This window comes from Rhinolophus sinicus, linkage group LG01 (genome assembly GCF_036562045.2).
Source record: "Rhinolophus sinicus isolate RSC01 linkage group LG01, ASM3656204v1, whole genome shotgun sequence".
NCBI classification, from domain to species: domain Eukaryota; kingdom Metazoa; phylum Chordata; class Mammalia; order Chiroptera; family Rhinolophidae; genus Rhinolophus; species Rhinolophus sinicus.
The window spans coordinates 102,035,718-102,052,886 of NC_133751.1; the positions used below are offsets into that span (position 1 = coordinate 102,035,718).

The following is a 17,169-nucleotide window of genomic DNA, read 5'->3' on the forward strand; positions in this document are numbered from 1 at the left end:
ATTGCAATTTATTTTACTTCATGTTATAAATGAGTTTAGTTATCTATGATCTATGGAAATAACACTTAGAAATCAATAAATATAAAGTAAAACCCATCATAAGTTTCCACGGCAAGCTATTTTCTTAAACAATAAAAAAAAAGAAAGAGAAGAGAAGAAAAGGATAATTTGGTTTGCTCTCTAAAAGTGACAAGTAAGTAAAAGAAAACCAACCTTTCGACAGGAGACTGACCCTAACAATTTCATCTTCTGTTAATTCAGCTTAATTAAACTTAATGTTAATTTGGCTCATGAAAATAACATGTCGATTAGTCAACTGAGTGCTTACAAATCTTTTTTTTTTTTGGCTAGTAAATTAACAAATGACACTCAGAAGTATTACTGAGTCAGAGTGCTTAAATTTTTTATGTCATTTCACTCATAGGACAATTAATTTCCTTCCTATTCAAAAGACTTTGTTTATAATGGCATGTTGTTTCAGTCCCATTGTCAAAGTCTCTATGTCACCCTATTTTCATGCACAGAGTCAATCTTTTCACCAAGGATATACCCTAAACAGTTCAATTTCTTTAGAAAGAAGTGACTATGGTATAAATAGAACAAGGTATGTTATCAACCCAGAAGTAATTAGTAAAAACCCAAAGTGGAAAAAATTTGAAGAATTAAATTTATCAACAAAACATGAGAAATTTTCCATATACCCCAGAAATATTAAAATGCAAACTACTCAGTAGTTGCATTACCTCACAAGATTTACCTCAAATCACTTCATTTTCATTTTGGAGTAGAATTTCTCTTCAAAGAAGTTGTCATTAAAAAAAGAAGATGAAACAAGATCTAAAAAGTTAATTAAATACTTCTCTTTTTTTCCTAAAAAAATAAAAATTAAATAGTAATTATTTGCCTAGCATAACCAAGTAAAGAATTCTTTGTCTACCTATGAAACTTTCATAATTTGCATCATAAAAGTGTATGTCATTCATGTTGAATGATATCTACTGTTAGTCTTCATTGTAAGTTTCATTATTCATAATATGAAATTGTTTAAGAAATTTTTGAAAATTATGATTCCAATCTGCTGTTTTCAGTCATTCCATTTTTTATAAGGCAGTGAGTATTTAATTTTGTAGTTTGCAGAGATGTAACAGCTGATAGATTCTGAGCTCAAAAACAAGAAAAACAACTTCCATTTGCTGCAAGCTGTACATATATTCTTGGAATTTATTACTATCATACCTATTATTATTTTTTATTTTAGGTTGTCATTTGTATATATTTTTGTTACTGTTTTTAAAAAACAAACACAATATCATTATCATGTGTGAAAAAAGCAAATTACAATTACTCAAATTCATCAAAACTAGTTAGTGCCCAGTTTTCCCCAATCATCTTTTTTTTTTTTTCAGTTTAAATTGGGATCTAAATAAGGTGCAATATGTACTAATAATCCATATTACAATTGGTTTTTGTATTTCTTAAGTCTCTCTTTAAAAACTTTTTGTTTTGAAATAACTTGAGGATCCCTTAGAAGTTGCAAAGATAGTACAGAGAAGTCTGTATCTTAGGTTGTGTTTTGTTTTGTTTTGTTTTGTTTCATTTTAAATCTGCAGATTCCATTCAAGAAATCAGGTCGTTCACCTGTAGGGTTTCTCCCATTTGCTGACTGCATCCTTCTGGAGTCCTTTAATATACCTTTGTCCTCTGAATTTGCAGTAAAGGGTAATTAGAACATTCTAATGGCTTGATCACAGGTTAAATTTTTTTTGGCAAGACTACTTCATAAATGGTGTTGGGTAATTCCATCAGGAGATTCTATTATTTGTCTTTTTGTGATGTTAATTACCAGCCATTGATGAAATTGCCTAGATAATCAATCCATCCATCCATCCACCCATCCATTAACATGTTTTAATCCTACCATTTCTGCTTTGCTTATTAGAGGAAATACTTCTATAATGAGAAATTCTTCTCCACTGTTTGGTTACTGTTTTGTAAAATTTATAATGAAAAGCAGGATAAATGTTTGATTCTTTTCCTTCATTAACCAGTCAAAAAAATCTGAGTGTTTCTCAGCATCCTCCAAAAGTGAACAAAGAACTTTAAAATATACTATAATGAATAATGGATTTAAACACATGAGTATTTTCAATTAACTTGAATTATTCTTATTGATGCTCAAATATTTATCTTTTTTCAGCAATGAGAATCTCTTCAGTTAGGCTCCAAAGTTTTTCTGGCAAGACACTAACAGTCTCTCTGTTTTATGATACATTTCCATGTTCATTTTCCACTTCAGACCTGAAATCAGTCTTTTCTCTATGAACCAAGCAAAAAAGGTCTTCCTCCGGCAATGTCTCTCTAGCACTCTGTATTGACAAAGCTTAATATTACACCAGAAAGCACAGCAAAAATAAGGGGCTCAGATCCATTTTCATAGAGCAGGCAATGAAGTTTGGAATTGAGAGCTGAGATATAATATAATGCATTGGTAATTGGCACAGTATACAGATTTTATTCACTCAGCCCCCCACTTATGGATATTGTATTTACTTCCAGTCTTTTGCTATTACCAATTTCAGCAGGATTTTAACTAATTCAGATATCATTTGTTCACTTATTTAGTATTTGTAGAATGCCAGTGCAGGCTTCATCTTTAAATGATTCATAATCTAGTAGGAAAGTGTAATTATGCAAAGTAGAATTTTCTGGGTTTGAACTCAGTTCTACCTAAATTCAGAAGAATAAGATCACTTCCAGCTGCTTCAAGCAGGAATGACTTAAAGGAAGTGTTAACAATTAAAACGGACCTTCAAGATGGTGTAGGATCTTAACAGAGGGGGGGCCATTTTAAGGAGAAAGAATGTGAGCTGAGCGTACCTACCATGTTCAGGCACAGCCCAGTTTTGCTGCAGCTTAGAGCAGAAGATCTCAAAGTATGGTTTCTGAACCAGAAGCATCAGCAACATCTGAGTTTTCAGGCCCCACCCACTTCTGGGAACAGGATCCAGCAGTTTGTGTTTTCAACAAGCCCATCAGGTGATTCTAATGCACGCTTAGGTTTGGGAACCACAGGCAGAGAGTATCTATCTGAAGTCCACAGGTAAAGAAGAAAAGTTGTCTCCAAAATTTTTATCATGTGCCTATATTGGTAAAACTTCTGGTGTTATGCTTACTAATCTATGTATATTTCTTTATAAGGCAATATTATGCACTGTTGTATTAATCTATGTAAATTATAAAACAAGTAAAATAGATATTAAAAGGAAAATAAATAGTAATATAAGCTCTTGTATATTCTTCCAGCACCTCACAGGTCATCTTACTCATCCCACTTTGGAGACCACTGAAGTAAGCATTGGCTGTGTGGTGGAGGCTCTCCTGTTCCAGATAGGGCTCGTTTCCTTCATCTTCCAACCCTTCAGTTACCCAGACGTTCTCAGGACAGGGACCAGGCCTCCCCACCACGTAGCCATCACTGCCCAGACGACCCGCTCTCCGATTGCGTTTGCTGGCTCTGCTTGTTCTACAACCACGCCAGGGTTGTTCTTATTGTCAGGGATCATTTCTTATTGTCCCAGGTTGGAGTGTTTAAATGGGAGGTCCAGAAGTAACGGTCGCCTCCAGTCCCAAAGTCAGCGCCCTCACGCCCCCTTTCCTCCATTCACTCCGCTAGAGTCCAACTATTTGTAGGATGCACCCTATCATACCTATTATTAAAACCAGACTTTTATTGGAAGCATTTGAAAAGAAACAAGCTCAATTTGTAACTTTATTTAGCACATAAGTATCATTAAAAAGCTAAATTCAACACTCAACAACTTCAAGTATTTATCATTTTATTTATCAAAAATATATTCCCAAGATAAAAGAATGAATAAACAAGTTTGAAAATAAAATATAGTATTTTGGTTTTGATATGGGGGGACATTCCCTAAGGACATTGTAGTAACAAGAAGAATAATGTAGCGATGTTACTTTAAGAAATGAGACAAAACAACAAGCTAAATTTCATAGAAACTAAAGCCAAAAAATAAAAAATCTCATTGTAGTCTATTATACAACACTACTCATGTTTAAATTGTATCTGAACAAATGCCATACAACAAGAAATATTTGTAATTTAATGTACCTTTTGTTTCACTTTGGGGATGGAATTAATTTAAAACCCTATAGAAGTTTTACAAAAAAGTTTACATCCTCATGGAAACACTGAAAGGAGAAGTGGGGAGCTGGTAGAGCAAATGAATAAGTGTCTTAATTCTAGATAAATATACTTATATTCAATGTAGAAAATAAAGCATATTATAGTTCCAACATTTAAGAAGAATTTGTTTTACAAAATTAAAATAGGTGTACATTTTCTGAAATTTTAAGCACATGCTTATTGTACAAAGTTTAAATAGAAGAGTACAGCAAAGGACGTTAAACATCACCTACCACCCCACTAGCAAGGAAGATTCACTCAATGTTTTGGGGAACGTGATTCCAAACATATTTTGTATGTATCACTCAGTACATACAAATGTAATTTTCAATGGGCTTAATCTAAATGGTACATTTTAATCTGCACGGCTCACTCAAAAACATTTTGCAGAGAGCTTTTGTTGTCAACAAATATATAGAATGACACTTGTAGTTACCAGAGTTTTGTGTTATATGAATGCATCACAATTTATTTGGCCAACTCGTAAATATTTAAGTTGTTAGTAATTACAATGTTGTTGTTCTGATATTTAAGTCATCTTTGTACATTTGCCCAATCATTTTCTAAGAATAAATTTCAACAAAGAAAATTGCTGGATCAAAGTGTGTACAAAAGTGAAATTTTGATATAGGTTGTCAAAAAGGTTATACTAATTTATATGCTCTGCAGCTCTGGAGAGTGCACATTTTCCTTTATTTTTGCTGAAACCAGATTTTTAAAATGTCTATCTTAATGGGTTTTTTTCCTAAACTGAGAGTCAAAACCTTTTTTGTTAATTTCATTCTTTTTTTTTTTTTTTAGAAATGTTAAACATGTTTTCAAATGTATATTGTCCATCTGCATGTCTTCTCTTGAAGTTTTAAAAGAATTTTTTGATGCGCATTTTGCCTAGGCAATTCTGAAATTTAATTGTTAAAAAATTTACAGAAATGGTATACAATCTGGCTTTAACAGAATAACACAACTGTATACTACTGAAACATATGGGTAGACCATAGTTGCATCTGATTGCCCTATAAATTCTGTTTTGAATCAGTTACTTACAAATTAGTTTATTTCATTCACACTTCTTCCTCACTAACTTCACAGGCAATTTTTAAAAAGAAGAAACGTGTGACTCTATTTTCAACTTTTTTTTTTAAAGTATTTCACAATTGAAGGCATCCCCCTCAGTATTTCTACTGAGGTTTTTCACTACATTTCCTTTACAATGCCATAGAACTATCTCTTGTGTGTGATTCTTGCATAGAGTCATATTAATAGCCAATTTGACACACAGTCCCCAAAGCCAGAATGACATCTTTTTATCTATCTCAAGCTGGAGTCAGAGACATCTAGAAGAGACACATCATTTCCATACCATCTGGATGATCTTTAGCATTGCTCACCCTCACCTAGCTATGTGCAAGTCTGGGGGCTTCTAATGAACCTATTTTCTGTATAGTGCAGATGTCCTCTTGCTTCAAGACCTGAAATAATGCTGTACTAACCACAGTCCAAACGAGGTCCCTGATATTTCTTGGATGTCTTCTGCTTAACCAATACCTAGAAAATATGTATCTTCTAAAGGGTAACAACTATTAATAGTTGAAATGTTTGAACTACTAACTTCATCTGTTTTAGTTTCAAGCCTTTAAAAATAATTCTGCCTCATCTGAGGAAGGGAACAAAAAGAGCATCTTCCTGGATGCAGGGCCCTGAATAACTTTTGTTCTTAGTCTCCCTCTTTCTACACCAGACAGACATAAGAAGAAGCAAGATTCGGCCCCTGCTCAAGGTTTCTGAAGATATTGCCCCTGGAAAGCCCTGAGAAAATCAGAATGCACAGAGGAAAATCTCATTCTCCTGCCATTGTTGTTTGTACCATGACCTTAAGGCTCTAACCCAGACTCAATTGCCTCCTGGGGTTCTTTTGTTATGGGGGGGGGGAAACGTGTAGAATAGTATTCTCTCTTTCCAAAATCTCATTTTAAGTAAAACATGCCTGTTTTAGCAGACGTCTTTTTCTGAAACAAAGTAAATACTGTTCAAAGTTTGCCTTCTATTCACCTCCCCTGTGAAAAGAGAGATAAAGAGTCACTATATCACAGACACTTGGTTAAAATTTAGTATTTAAAATATAATTTCTACTATCCATACTTTTTATCTCCTTTCTCTACCTATTTATATTGAAGTAAGTATCTATCTTGCTTGGATTTATTTTACTCTCATCCTTGAAAGTTCCAATAAAATTAAGAAATGTATATATTTTAAAATGTATCCTTTTTTATTGCCAGGAATATACATTTTATGTGGAAGAAGGTTAGATACTAAAACTGTGAATGACTAATTTCCCTCAAGTCAGAAATAAACTTTTAAAAATTGATTGCTTAACTAAAATTAACTGAAATATAAATTTCAATTAACCTGGATTCTTCATTGAACTGCCTGACTGCTTCATGAGAAATGATCCCCTAGAGAAGGGGAAAACAAGTTTTCTTTATTCACGTAGTATGAAGAAAACCCTGGTTTCTGAGTTCTTACTCCCAAGAACATGAATGTTCATTTTGACTTCATAGAATGCTCTACTGTGTCTGTTTAGTCATGTGGCTTAGTTTAATTGCTAATTCAGGGCTGTTTCTGAGGTACTTAGAATTTAGTAATGAAGACTCACATAATGAAGTATTATGGAGACTAATTAATGAATATATAATGCCACATAAAGCCACATAAAGTTATTGTAAATGCCAACTGCTATCATCATACATGTCAGACTTAATTTTGATTCTGAATCCACTGAGCTGGGTACTTCATTTGGTATGGAAATAGCCCACAGCTCTTCCCGAGCTCCTCGGAATAGGAACCTTCTATTTAGCAGAAAGTCAGAGACAAGTTGGATTTTGAATAAGGAAATCCACACATTTAATTAATTTTTTTAAATTAAAGTATGGTTGACATACAATATTATATGATTTTCAGGTGTACAACATAATCATTCAACATTTATATGTCTTACGAAATGATTGCCGCAATAATAATCATCTGTCACCATACGAAGTTATTATAATACTATTGACTATATTCCATATGCTGTACATTACATCCCCATGACTTATTTATTTTATAACTGAAAGTTTGTACCATACCTCTCCCCTCTGTCAAGTTTGTTTTCTATTATGTTGGTGCAAAAGTAATTACGGTTTTCTCAATTATTTTTAACCTTTTAAACCGCAATTATTTTTGCACCAACCAATCCATATTTACTTTGTTTCTGTTTTCTTTTGTGTTTTAGATTCCACATATAAGTGAAATTATATGGTATTTATCCTCTGTGTGACTTATTTCACTTAGCATAATAACCTCTAGGTCCGCCCATGTTGTCACAAATGGTAAGATTTCATTCTTTTATACAGCCGAGTAATATTTCATTATACACACACACACATGTGCACACACACACACACACACACACACCACATCTTCTTTATCCATACATCCATTGATGTACATTTAGGTTGCTTCCATATCTTGACTATTGTGACTAATGCTGCAATTCAAATATCTTTTTGAATTATTGTTTTCATTTTCTTCAGATAGTTACCCACAAGTGGAACTGATTGGCCATTTGGATAGTTCGATATTTAGTTTTTCGAGTAACTACCATACTGTTTTCCATAGTGGAAATTACTATGGAATTACTTCACCAGTTTGTAATTCTACCAGCAGCACATAAGGCTTCCCTTTTCTCCACATTCTCATCAACATTTGTTATTTCTTGTCTTTTTGATAATAGCTAATCTGACAGGTGTGAGGTGGTATCTCATTGTAGTTTTGATTTGCATTTCCCTGATGATTAGTGATGTTGAGCATATTTTCATGTATCTATTGACCATCTGTATGTCTTCTTTGGAAAAAAAATGTTTATTCAGGTTATTTGCCATTCTTTAATCAGATTGTTTTTATGTTGAGTTGTATCAGTTCTTTATATATTTTGCACATTAACTCCTTATTGGATATATTATTTGTAAATGTCTTCTCCCATTCAAGTGGTCACCTTTTTGTTTTGTTGATGTTTCCTTCACTGTGCAAAAGTTGTGTTTAGTTTGATGTAATCCCATTTAATTGTTTTCGCTTTTGTTGTTTTTGCCTGGAAAGACACATCCAAAAAGTACTATGTAGGCTGATGTCAAAAAGTTTACTGTCTATATTCTCTTCTAGGAGTTTTATACTTTCTGGTCTTATATTTAAGTCTAATTCATTTTGAGTTTAATTTTTTTGTATATAGTGTGAGAAGGTGGTACAGTTTTATTTATTTATTTTTTTTTGCATGTGTCTGTCCAGTGGGAAAACCATTTATTTAATTTATGATAGTTCTGCCATTTACTAGCTCTGTGATCATGCCTAACCCCTTTGAAATTCAGTGTCATGAACTTAAAATGAGAATAGCAATATTCTCCTAATCAACGAATATTGGTTGAGTATATGTCATGTTTCAACCCTTCTCTAGGCACTGGATATGACAGTGAACACAACACAACCCATGTCTCAAAGGATCAAGTGTGAAGTAGATCAATTTTGACCAATATGCCAAAATATATGCATTTGTATGGATTTGTTCCCTCAAATCTGAGGTCAAAGGAGAGTTACTTAAGTACAACTCAGTTTCATTGACTTGGAGGTATTTTCTTTCCAGATTTCCACTTCATTTGCCAAGCCTGGCCAACAAATGACTTCTGACATTTCTAAAAATTGAATCCACCATCTGTAATGACAAGCAGGGAAGAGAAAGAGGTAGGATTAATTTATTTATTTAGCAATATCTAATCAATTTATTTAGCAATAGTGAAAGACAAAAGCACTTAAAAGAATGTGCTAATGACAGAAAGTAAAGGCAGTTAAGACTAAACTATATACATTGATAACAATGTCATGTCAAAAGAGTATACATACATATAAATTTAAGAGATCCCAACATATGTTTACTATTGATCAAAAATCACTTGGCTAAGTACACAAATAACATCAATAAGGATTATCCAAAAGCAGTAATAAACTCTATAGGATAGCAACTATTATAGTAGATGCCAAAAGCTCATCAAACCTTAGGAAAAACAACAGTGGAAAGGTCAGGAATCAAAACCTTGCCAGGTCTGCAGCTGGGAAAGCTAAGGCATCTCTCACTGCTGCTTGCTAGTTCCCAAGAATGCTGCTGTTGTTGCCGTTGCTGTTGCTGTTGTTGTTGTTGGAAGTCAAGACGTCTTCTGATGTTGTAAGCTGCAAGCTACATACAAATTTCCAAAATGCTAACAAGTTCTTAAGAAGGCTAACCATGGGGAACAACACTGGAGAGGTAAGGAACCAGCCAGACCTCATTAGGTTCGCAGTTGGAAGTCAGGGTGTCTCCTGGTGTTATAAGCTGCATGTTGCTGGAAGTTTCCCAAAATGTTAGAAAGATGAAGAATCACCAATGACAAATGACAAAATTACACTGCCAACTAATGTCTGTCTTATGTATTTTTTCAGATGTACCTTAGAGCCAACCTCCTTGTTCCTACCTCGGCCTCAGGGAATGGCGCATTCCACGAGGGTCTGAGAGTTACTGTGATAAAAATATTGTTTATCCAGCTGAAGGGCCAGTTCATTCGGACAAACAATACTTACTGTTTTTGCCTGGGACCACTGGCCCAAGGCCTTCCAATGCTTGGCAATATGCCTGTCACATCACTCTGATATAACCTAGTTACTTCTCTACCTCATCTGCTGATGTACACAAAATAGACAAAAAATCATCTGAAAATTAGTCTGGGACAAACCGCACATGCAGTCCTTCACATGCGAGGGAACAAAAAGCACACCAGTACCTCATGTGCAGTCTCTCACATGAGGGAACTGCAAACGCAGTCTCTCCTGTGGGGGAACAAAAAGCTACCAGACAAAAGACAACATCAGCCAATGATGGCAAATTTTCTCAACATCTTCCCTACACCATCCAAACACACAACTGTATCATAAGTCATCAGATATACGTCAGAAGTTTGGAAAGGAATTTAAAAAAAAAAAACTGAAACTATTAAGTTGGTGCAAAAGTAATTGTGGTTTAAAAAGTTGAAAATAATTGCAAAAACCACAATTACTTTTGTACCAATTTAAAATCTGGAGCCAATTTGTAGTATCTGCTTTCAGCTAGGCATTGTGTCAGTTTCTCAATAAACAATATTTAACTTAATTTTCCCACAATGCTATGATTAGACACTTTAATATGTTTCCATAGTAACTGGTTCTTGTCTTTGTCATGGCCCTTAACATACTCTACCTCCCACTAGATTCCTTGAGACAGGGGCTGTGTTGTATCCTCTGTTGTACCCACAGCGTCTAGAGCACAGGATAGAATACAACATATACTCAGCTAATTCTTGTTGAGTAGAAGAATATTATTATCCTTGTTTTAAAATTCATGACATTGAGTTTCAAAGGAAGGTAGTAAATGACAGAACTGTCATTTAAGTTAAATATATGGTTTTCCTTATTCAAAATCCAGCTTCTCTCTGATTTTCGGCTAAATAGAGGTCCCTATATTGAGAAGCTAGGGAACAACCGTGGGCCATTGCCATAAACTGAATGAAGTAGTAAAGATAGAAGTAGGTATCTGGTATTACGGCTAATTCAATAATGAAGACTCTAGTTGGGATACAACCAGAGTTCTACTATCTTGCTGTGGGAACACCAAATGGTACAACCACTAAGGAAAACAATGTGGTAGTTTCATATAAAGTATTTGCATACCTCGTGACCTAGCAGTCCCATTTCTAAGTATTTACCCAACTGAAACGAAAAACTATGTTTACATAGAAACCTGTACATGAATACTTATAGCAACTCTATTCAAATTCACCAAAACCTGGAAATAACTCAAATATCCTTTAACTGCTGGATAGATAAATGGCTATATCCCTACTCATGAATAAAAAGGAACAAATTACTAATAGGTACACAAAATGGATAAATCTCAAAGGCATTATACAATGTGAAAAAAATCAGATTCAAAAGGCTACTTACATATTATATAATTCCATTTATACGACATTCTGGAAAAGACCTACAGGAACAGAAACCAGAAAGAAATTGCCAGGGGCCAGGGTAGGGGGAAGGGTTGATTACAATGTAGTATAAAAAAATTGGGGGGAACAGTAGAACAATATCTGAATTGTGATGACTGTATACATTTGTTGGTGATCACAGTACTGTGAAATAACAAGGGTCAATTTTACTATAGTTTTTAATTTAAAAAGAGCAAAAAATTGAAAGAAGTAGAAAATAATAATTAGGCAAACACTTCCCATAAGACCCAGCAATTCCACTTGTAGGTATTTACCCAAGGAAAATAAATATGTATGTCCCCAAAATGCCATTATAAGGAGTGTTGGAAGAATGAAAAATAATAATATTTGTCCAGGGAGATAGGAAGATTGGCTTGGTGTGAGCTAATCCTAATCTCTCATAATGGAAAGATGATACTGTTTTAAGTTGATTAATCAAGAAATTATAGGTACCTGCAAATTATTCAGTATTAATGGAGCTAAATAAGAGAAGAACTAAACAGGAACAATTAAAAATGTTGCCTCTAGGGAGTGAGATTGAAGGCAGGGAAGGGTGGGGCAGGAAAACATTTTTTAAAATTATGTGCTCATCATTATTTGACTTTTTTTGTCTGGTCCCGATATTAATTAAATTAAAAGCCTTAAAAATCAAGAAAATTTGATATGTTTATCAAACGTAATACTAGATTAAATAGTATTTTTCCAAATTAAATCACATCATTACCAAATATTTTAATGTGTAGGATATATTTTTTTAAATGATAAAACAAATTATACACATTAAGTTTTCAGCTGCCCTTGAAACATAAATTGGGAATCATACTATTTATGAGTGTCTCTATGTCTTTAAAATTTTACTAGGCACCATACAGTGAAGTAACTACAGAGTCGAATGTAACCCCTTCAAGGAGCTCACTTTCTGACAAAGAAAACGTTTTAGGCAAACATAGGAATGCTTGCTGAGCAACATTCTCAACCAAGGTGATTAATGTCAAGGAAGAACAAACTTTCTCTTAAACTGGAAGGATGAGTAAGGCAAGTTTCTTTTTCCATCAAAACAAGCCAAGACCAGAAGAGAAGGAAAATGGGTTCCAGGTGAGAATGCTCTTAGGGAGTTTTATATGACACAAAGGAAAGCAGAGCCCATTCATTTTCCTCTCCTACCAGCTGTTCTAATGGCATAAAGTGCTGCTGTCCTACCCATATACATCTGCTTGCAGACTGGCATCTGCAGATGATTGTCTCCAGGTGTTTGCCTGAAGAAAGATCCTGAAAGTCAATGCAAGCTGGAAGCCTGGCCTCCAAGAACAGATGCTGGCCTGCAGGTTTCTGCAGACCTCTGCAGATATATTTTGAGAAATAAAGTTGACATCAAGTTCTGAAAAATAAAGATGGCATAAATTAAGAAATTGAAAAATTACCTTTAGAACACTTTATCTTTACATACTTAAAACATTTTCTTTGTATAAAGCTTCTGTGTGGTTCATGAATACAAACCTTGGATTCTATTTCTTCTCAAAGAAGAAATAGCCTGCCATTTATGCTAAACATTTTCTATTTGCTTTGACAACTGGTCTAGATACTAAGAACTTAGAGATTCCAAAGGTGCAAAATCCATGCAGAATGAAGCTACTGTGAAAAACTCATAGGCCGAATGATACTAGGGATCACTACAATATTTTCCATCAAGGACTTGCTTCACTGAAAAAAAAAAAGAAAGAAAAAAGCAAACCAACAACAACAACAAAAAAAAGGAAGAAATATCAAGTGTCACATTTACAAGCACTTTAATGAAAAATATTTCTCTAAAGAGCACTCCTGAAATGACCCAGATTAAGCTGGAGAGAATAAAGGTGAATAGATGATTAAGTCTCCTACTAAATAGAGATGAATGACATTTATTTGTGCATCCTCGTTGTCCCCATGAGGGTGCTCTTGTACTGTCTTTCTATTCTGTCAAGTGTTCTAGTAGAGTTAATTAATCAAAAATCACAATGGCAGTCAAATTTTTACTTTGTTACAAAATATTAATTATATGTATGTATACTCATGGCCACACACATTTTTTTAAAAGAATGATAGCAAGCTATTACAAAAGAATAAGAATGTTCCTGGTTTTGTGCTCTTCCCTAATAAGCTTTAGACCTTTCTCATATTAAATTTCAGATATTATTTATTCTTTCATTTATTTATTTACCATTTGTTGAGTATGACTTTTGCTCGTAGTAGCAGAAAAGGAAACTCAAAATGAACGGATGTTAATCCTGACCTCAAAAATATTAGGATCTGGGGCCGGCCCCGTGGCTCAGGCGGTTGGAGCTCCGTGCTCCTAACTCCGAAGGCTGCCGGTTCGATTCCCACGTGGGCCAGTGGGCTCTCAACCACAAGGTTGCCGGTACAACTCCTGGAGTCCCGCAAGGGATGGTGGGCTGCGCCCCCTGCAACTAACAACGGCTGCTGGACCTGGAGCTGAGCTGCACCCTCCACAACTAAGACTGAAAGGACAACAACTTGACTTGGAAAAATAAAAAAGTTCTGGAAGTACACACTGTTCCCCAATAAATTCCTGTTCCCCTTCCCCAATAAAATCTTAAAAAAAAAAAAAATATTAGGATCTGTGAAGGGACAATAAAACATGTATAAAACCTATAATGTAAATTAGAGTACAAATAAGAGAGAATCTTATGAAGCATTAAGAGATAAGGAACTGGAAACCTAACTTCCAGCTAGAAAAATTTACAGGTTTTATGCAGGAGGCAGCATTGAGAGTGGGTCTTGAAGATCGGTAGGATTTAGGGAAATGACTGTGACAGAAATGACATTACAAGCAGAAGGAAAGTTTGATATGTGGTTCCATGTCATGTTTTGTTTCCAAAATACCTTAAAAAAGCAGAAAGAGTAGATTACAACTTTCATGGTAATTAAACATTAATAAAAGAAGAAACTAACATAAATGTTCTCTAAAAGTCTAATTTGTTTAAGTAAAGATGTAGCAATGCACTTATATGCAGCATTATATTAGAGGTCCTAACTAACACAATAAGACAAGAAGAAGAACTAGAGTATAAGAATTTAAAAAGAAAAATAAAATAGTCATTATTTATAGATGATATGATTTTCTATTAGGAAACTACCAGAGTAACTACAGAAAAACATACAAAAATCAATATTATCCTTTGTAACAGCAAAAACTAAGGAGTAGTATTAAAAGGAATTGGAGTAGTGCTAATAACTCAAATATACTAAGTTCTATATCCTAAGCATGTATTATCTCAATTATTCTTTACGATAACCCATTGAATATGTGCTATTATTCCAAAATTAGAGTGAAATAAATTGAGACATACCTAGCAAGTGATAGAGCCAGGATTGGAATTCAGGGACTTGGATCCAGAAACCAGACTCTTTAACCCCTATATATTCTATACCAGGGGGAAAAACAAACAAACAAACAAAAAACATTAACCATACCAGTATAGTCAATAAGGCTGTTAGAAATAAATCTAACAAAAGAAGGGTGGGGTGTGTATAAATAAAACTATAAAATTCTGAAGAATGATATAAAAAAGCATTTAAAAACAAGAGAGATAAAGAATGTTCAGAGTTGGAAAGATTCAATAGCATCAAGGTACCATTTTCTCCATAATTGATCTGTGGATCAATGCAAATCCAGTCAAAATACCAAGAAGTTTTAATTTAATAGGCTTATCATAAAATTCATATAAAAGAGTAAATGGCCAATAATTACCAACACAAAAAGGTAGAACATGCTCTAGTATATATTGAGACAATATAATAATACATTCATTAAAACAATGTGACATTTGTGTACAAATAGATCAATAGGCCAATGAAACAGGACTGAGAGGCCAAAAACAACCCCACACATACATGAGAATTTGGCATATAGCATTACAGTGCAACGAATCAAGGATGTTCTACTCAAGGAAAAATTGGTTATTCACATGGGACAAAATAAGATCTCTAACACACTCCATACATCAAAATAGATTTCAGATGGGAAAGACTTAAATGCACCTTTTGCATGAGAAAAGAAGACAATTTTTGTGACCTCACGATATATAAATTTTGTTTAAATAAAACAAAAAGATCTCATATCAGAAAAAAGATTGATAATTTTGTCTCCTTTCAAATTAGGATATCTGTACAATAAGACACTATAATTATTTATACACAAAATATAGGAAGAGGATATTGGCAATGCATATAACTTAGGGGTTTTTTTGATAGAAAAATGGACAAAGGATGTGAATAGGCAATTCACAGAAGAGAAAGTTCACAGGGCAAATAACCCTATATTACTTTGCTCAATCTCACTAGAAATTAGAGAAATATAAATGTAAATTAAAATAACAATGAGATAAGATTTTATACACTTTAAGTTCACCAGATACAGAAGGACACATACAGTATAATACCACTGATATAAATTTTAAGCATGAAAACCGATATACTATTTTGTTTATAGATTGTATCCTTAAATGTATTTAAAAACATGAAAAGGAAGTAAACACATCAACATCAGAACAGTGATTGCCTTATGGGGAGGAAGGGAGACGAAGGAAATTGAAGAAGGTAAAAAAGCAATTTTAATTACTTTTAAAAATGATTTGAAGCAAACCATCAACATCCATTGTATTTGTGTGTTGGCTACATGCATGTTTGTTATAATATTTCTATACTGTTCTGTAACTTTGAAAAAAAATTAAAATACATTTTAAATTCAGTGATGATTTTCCAAAACCATTGTATTTCCAAAGTTTTTTACGTATTCTGATTGTTTCAGTGAATATTTCAGTGAATGTGCTTGTTACTTCAGGTCACACTGTCCAGGGAATATAAAGAATGAAATTTAATTCGTGCTCTCAGAATTCATATGGTCGTTAGATAGTTACACATGTAAAAAAGAGAAGACAATTAGTCAGTGGGAAGTTCCTGAGGTAATAAAAACAAAAAGGAAATTTTAGGAGTTAGCTTAATATATATTACCTATAGTTTTTCTCTACGTGTCTTTAAATTTCTTAAAGGAACTATATTTATCTACTATCTCTCTCCTCACTCTAATATCTTAATTTTAAGTACCATCTACGTTTTTCTGCATCTACAGCCTAAATACTGACTCCTTTTGAAAGTCTAGTACCACTGGGCCTTAAGGATGCCCACATTATTTTTTCTCCATTCACATTTTTGCTTGACTGGACCAAACCAGACTCACTAGAAGTAAGACAGATGTTTTGCAAAATAGTGAGTCATTTCCATGTGTATGAGCAATAAGGGATTACTTTTTATAATTTAACAGTAGTTTCATTCTCCAACTAGAATGATAAATGATAGCCACCATACTTCAAAGCACCACTTCAGTTATTCATTGGTCATTCCCTTTTAGAGTAAGTTCAAAATGGAGACAAATATTTTTAAAGGCAACTTAATGTGCATTTGTAGCATACATAGAATTATAACTAGAGAAAGGGAGAAGTAAATTATTTTAAATAATTTTGCAATGATATTTTATTTTTCCAAGCACAAGTGGGTGTTCATGTTCATAAGAATAAAAAGTGCCAGGAAAATATTCCAGAAGGAAAGGAAGAAAGAAACTAAAAAGAGAAAATTGAGGACAGCTAATCTAAGAATACTGAATAGGATTTTAGGAATAGATGTGGACATTTGTTATAAAAGTTTGTGGTCTAAATACATGTGTCCCTTGCGTGTTGGTTTTTGAAACTGCTTCTCAGAGAAACTGAAAGGTATTCTTTGAAATCATGGTATTATGGAACAAGATACATAAAGTTTTTTTGTTGACAGACTCTTAATAATGGTGACATGCTTCAATATAGAGCAAGTCTATTTCTTTGAAGTTATAAATATGTT

General features: G+C 33.7%; 1 long non-coding RNA gene across 14 annotated transcripts in view; it reads right to left on the reverse strand.

Moving 5' to 3' along the window:
• Positions 1 to 1,565: 1,565 nt before the first annotated feature.
• Positions 1,566 to 17,169, reverse strand: part of LOC109456544 (uncharacterized) — a 119,899-nt gene continuing 104,295 nt past the window's right edge. For 6 of the 14 annotated variants that reach the window (XR_012496848.1, XR_012496849.1, XR_012496846.1 and 3 more), the window contains one exon: positions 1,566 to 14,702. This is a non-coding gene — a long non-coding RNA (uncharacterized LOC109456544). The remainder of the gene's footprint in view (positions 14,703 to 17,169) is intronic. The other 8 variants (XR_012496855.1, XR_012496851.1, XR_012496854.1 and 5 more) reach the window with 4 other exon arrangements.